This window comes from Belonocnema kinseyi, chromosome 3, assembly GCF_010883055.1.
Source record: "Belonocnema kinseyi isolate 2016_QV_RU_SX_M_011 chromosome 3, B_treatae_v1, whole genome shotgun sequence".
Classification (NCBI taxonomy): domain Eukaryota; kingdom Metazoa; phylum Arthropoda; class Insecta; order Hymenoptera; family Cynipidae; genus Belonocnema; species Belonocnema kinseyi.
The window spans coordinates 157481924-157487623 of record NC_046659.1 but is presented as its reverse complement, the minus strand read 5'-3'; the positions used below and the strand labels follow the sequence as shown (position 1 = coordinate 157487623).

At 21.8% G+C, this 5700-nt stretch overlaps 1 protein-coding gene across 1 annotated transcript in view; it reads left to right on the top strand.

Moving 5' to 3' along the window:
- LOC117169087 (transcriptional adapter 1-like) overlaps nucleotides 1-5700 on the top strand; it is a 27714-nt gene that overhangs the window by 10801 nt on the left and 11213 nt on the right. The window lies entirely within an intron of this gene.

The window sequence follows — 5700 nt, the reverse complement described above, 5'->3', positions numbered from 1 at the left end:
AATGTATAAATTTTTATACATATAAATATAAAAATATAGTTATATTTTTAGTTAAAATAATTAATGTTCAACCAAGAAGATTAGTTTCTAAAAAAAACAACGAATTTTCAACTAAAAAATAGAAATGTTCTACGAATTTTCAGTTTAAAAAATTAAATTTCAACCACCAATATTAATTTCTACCAAAATTATACGAGATTTAAACTAAAAACGAGAATTTTACATATTCAGAAAAAAAATCTAATTTTCAACAAACGAAACATATTTTTGTAAGTTATATTTTGAACTAAAATAATTGAATTTTCAACTAAAAATCATTATTTCTAGCCAAACGATTCTTTTCTACCAAAAAGATTAATTTTTACGTGAAACGATGGAATATTCAACTGGAATAGTTACATATTTAGTTAGAAAAATTAATTTTCAAGAAAAAAAGTAAAGAATTTCCAACCAAAATAATTTCAACATAACTGTTAAATTTTCTAACAACAAGGATTAATTTTCTACAAAATAGCTTATTCCTTAATAAAAATAGATTAATTATAAAGAAATTTTATTTTAACCCAGAGAGATAATAAATGTCCAAAAGATTTAAATTTTCAAATAAAACTAATGAAACTAAAACAAATGAAACTAATTTTCTAAAAATAATTTCATTTCCTACCAAGACTGATTTTTCAGCCCAAATAATCAAATTTTTAACTAAAATAGTTTTTTTTTTTAAATTAGTTTTAAAAAATGAACTTTTAACCAGATAGTTGAAATTTCAAACAAAAAGATAAATTTTTAACCAAGAAGATTAATTTTCGACCAAAAAATATAAATTTCTAACAAAATATATTAATTTTAAAACCAAAAATTGAATAATTTAATTATCAAATAAAAAAAAAAATTATCAACCAATCCGAAAAATTTTTAATCAAAAAGATGAATCTCAAACCAAAAAGCCCTTTCAAATTAGTTAGACTTTCATCTCAGAAAAAATAATCTTTTAACAAAATAGATGAAATTTTAACAAAATAATTAAATTTTCCACCAAAAGAGATTCTGAACAAATGAGGAGTTTTTCACTTAAAATGTTGAACATTTCAGAAAAAAATTCGACTTTTAAGCCCGAAAACATGAAGTTTGAAAAATAAAATTAATTTTTAACTAAGAAAGATACATTTTTAACCAAACAGTTGCATTTACAATCAATAAAAAAAGAAGTATTTTCAACAAAATACATGAATTTTCAACTAAAATAAAAATAATATGTCAAACAAAAATGTAATGGTTTAATTTTCGGTAAAAAAAAAGTTCAACCAAGAAGGTTAATTTCTAAAAATAAAAAACCAATTTTCAAATTAAAAAGATAAATTTTCCATCAAAAATTGACTAGTTCAATTTACAGTTTTAAAAATTCATGTTCAACGAGGATGATTAGTTTCTACCGAAGAAGGCGAGATTTAAACTAAAAAATCTAATATTTTAACAAAAAATTGAATAGTTATATTTTTAGTTAAAAAAATTAATGTTCAACCAAATTGAAAATATTTCAACTAAAATACTGAATCTTTAACTGGAATATTTGAATTTTTAACTAAAAAGATCAATTTTCATCCGAAAGTCGTATTTTCAACCAAATTAATTCATATAAAAAAAAATTGTCAACTAAAAATTGAATACTATCATTTTCGGTTCAAAAAATACTGTTAAATCAAGAAGATTAATTTTTAAAAAACGATTTTCAACTAAAAAGGATACATTTTCAAAAAAAAATTTAAAAGCACAAATTTTAGTTTCAAAAAATTAATGTTCAACCAAGAAGATTAATTTCTTTAAGAAAAAAAGACGAATTTTCAATCGCGAAAAATACATTAAAAAAAAAAAACAAATTGGATGGTTGAATTTTCAGTTTAAAAAAATCACGTTTAACCAGGAAGATTAATTTCTACCAAAGAAGACGAGATTTAAACTAAAAAAGATATGGTATGGATTTTCTACAAAATAGTTAATTTCTTAATAACAATCGATTAATTATAAACTAATTTTATTTTTGACCCAAAAAGATTAAAATTCCAAAATAGATGAATTTTCAACTAAAGTAAAAAAGAAACTAATTTTCAACAAAATAATTGCATTTTCTACCATGACAGATTTTTCAGCCGAGAAAGAGAAAAATTTCAACCAAATTCTTGAATTTTCAAGGCGAAGACGAATTTTCTACAAAACAGTTAAATTTTAAATCCAAAAATATGAATTATTAACATAAAAGTTCATTTTCAATCGAATAATCGAATTTTTAAATAAAATAGATACATTTTCAACCCAAAAGTTAAATTTCCAACCAATAGGATTAATTTTCTACCAAAAAGGACGAATTTCTAACAAAATATATAAATTTTCAACCAAAAGTTGAAAAATATCATTTTAAATTAAAAAGAATTAATTTCAACAAAAAAACTAATTTTCAACCAATATTACGAATTTTCAATGAAACAGAAGAATTTCAAACCAAAAAATGTAGGTTTTTTCAAATTAGTTCAATTTTCATCACAAAAAAATAACTTTTTAACAAAATAGTTGAATTTTCAACAAAATAAGTAAAAATTTTCATCAAAATAGATTCTAAACGGAAAATATAACAGTGGACTTTTAAATTTAAAATAATTAAATTTCAACCAAAAAGACGATTTTTCTACAAACAGATGAATTTCCATGCAAAAAGACCAATCTTCAACAAAACGGTTTAATTTTCATCACAAAAAATTAATTTTCCACCAAAAGATATGAAGTTTCAACAAATGCGAAGTTTTTCACTTAAAACGTTGAATATTTAAGAAAAAAATGGACTTTTAAGCTCGAAAACATAGATTTTGAAAAATAAAGTTAATTTTTAATTAAGAAAGATGAATTTTTAACAAAACACATGAATTTTTAACTAAAAAAGATCAGGTTAAAAACAAAAATAGAATTTTCAACAAAATAGTTCAGTCGTCCACCAAATAGAGATTAATTATCAACCAGTTTAATTTTTAAATAAAAAAATGCAATTTTAATAAAAAAAGATGAATTTTCTACTCGAAAATTTTAATTTTATTACAAAGTTGATTGGCAAAAACAAAAAAAGAAACAAATTTCCAACAAAATAGTTCAATTTTCAACCAACTAGATGAATCTTAAACCAAATCAATGCATTTTTGAAAAAGAAGTTGTACCAAGAAAATTAATTTTTAACAAAAAAAAATATATATATAAAAAAAAGTTAAATTTTCTACCAAAGAAATAAATCTTTTGTAAAAAAAAAGTTTTCGAATTCTATAATCTTTCAAAGAAAGAAAGATAAAAAAAACGAAAAAAGTTAAATTTTCAACCAAAGAAATGAATTTGAAGTAAAAAAATGTTTTTCAAATTATTTACACTTTGACCGAAAGAAGATGAGATGAATTTTCAAAAAAATACATGAATTTTCAACTAAAAAAGATCAGGTTACAATCAGAAATTGAAAACATGACTTTTTAACAAAATAGTTGGATTTTCAACAAAATAATTAAATTTCACACCAAAACCGATATTTTCTGAAACAAAAACAAAAAAATTATAGTGGAATTTAAAATTAAAGAGAAATTATTTTTAATTGGAAAAGATGGGTTTTCTGCAGAAAGACGAATTATCTTATCTGGATAAAGTCACAAAAAATGTTTATAATTTTTTTCAATAAAATAAATTTTTTAAAATAAAATCATTTTTTTATTAAAACATAAAGTGACTGGCATTTTATAATTATTGTGTTATCAAATCTAGATTAGAGAATACTCACTTCAAAATTGGATAAATTTTCAAAAAAGAAGTGGAATTTCCGTCCAAAAAAAATGTTGTACAAAAAAAACACACACATAAATTTTCAACCAAAATAATTTAATTTTAAAGCAAAGAATACCAAGCATCCGCAAAAAAATTTAATTTTCATCCAAAAAATATGATTTTTCAACAAAGAAAATTTAACTTTCAACTAAATAGTTTCACTTTCTATCAAATTGTTGAATTTTCAAGTCAAAAAGATAAATTTTCTACTAATAAGTAGAATATTTAACATAAAGCATTTTTAACCAAAAAGCATACAATTTCTAGCGAAAAGACGAATATTCAACAAAATTGATAAATTTTCAACCAAAAAATTGAACTTTCAACTAAAAAAGAAAAATGTCTAACCAAAAATGTAACAGTTTAATTGTCAATGTAGAAAATGTATTTTCAACAAAGCATAAAACGAATTTTCATCAAAATTATTTATTTGGAATCACAGTTGCATTTTCGACCCAGAAACACAATATTTCACTAAATGAGGCGTTTCCCACTTAAAACGTTAAATATTTCACAAAATTTTTGACTTTTACGCCCGAAAAAATAAATTTTCAAAACTAAACTTTATTTTCAACTAAGGTAGATGAATTTTTATACAAAAAGATTTGAATTTGGAACCTATAAAGATGAATATTCAAACCAAAAAGACTCATTTTCCACAAAATATATGAATTTTAACTAAAAAATACCAGGTTACAATCAAAAATGGAAAACAAATTTTCAGTTTAAAAGGATAATTTTCCAACTAAAAAGAACAAAATTTGAACAAAACCGTTAAATTTTCTAGCAAATATAAGACGAATTTCATTTATTTTTTAAACCAAAAGGAAAAAACGAATTTTCAGCAAACTAATTGGATTTTCAACAAGATAGATTAATTTTTAACAAAATAATGCAATTTTTCATTCGAAAATATCAATTTTGAATCAAAAATGGAATAATTTAATTTTGATTAAAAAAAAAAGTTTGTACAAATAATTTAACTTTCAACAAAAAAAAAGATAACTTTTTAACAAAATTGTTTAATTTTCAACAAAATAATTAAATTGTCCAAAAAAAAAGATATTTTATGAACTAACAAAATAAATAATAGTGGAATTTTAAATAAAAGGCAATAAACTTTTAATTGAGCAAAACGCGGTTTCATTTTCAAACGAAAATATCAATTTTAGACCAAAAGAGATGAATTTTCAAACCAAAAACACGAATTTTCAATAAATAAGGAGTTTTCCACTTAAAACGTGAAATATTTCACAAAAAATTACACTTTTACGCCCGAAAACATGAATTTTCAAAAATAAAGTTAATTTTCAAATAACGTAGCTGAATTTTTATAGAAAAAAAGTTAAATTTTTAACTTAGAAAGATTAATATTCAAACCAAAAAAAAACGAATTTTCAACAAAATACATGAATTTTCGACTAAAAAAGATCAGTTTACAATTAAAAATGGAAAACTTAAGTTTCAAGTTTAAAAAATTAATTTTCCAACTAAAAAACAAAAAGAATCTTAAACAAAACCGTTAAATATTCTAACAAATAAGAGGAATTTCATTTAATTTTTAATTCAGTTTCATTTTTTACGAAAAAAAATGAAATTTTAACGAAAAGAGATGAATTTTTGACAAACAAAAATAAACGAATTTTCAGAAAACGAATTACATTTTCGACAAGATAGATGAACTTTTAACCAAATAATGGAATTTTTAACTAACAAATATCAAAGGGGGATGGTCGGTAAGGCCGGTTTTTGCCCTAATTTATTTTTGGACCAAAAAATTTGAAAAAATCATGGTAGTATCTTATAAGTATCCCGAGTCGATTGCACGCTAAATGGTCTACCCTCCACCCCCCA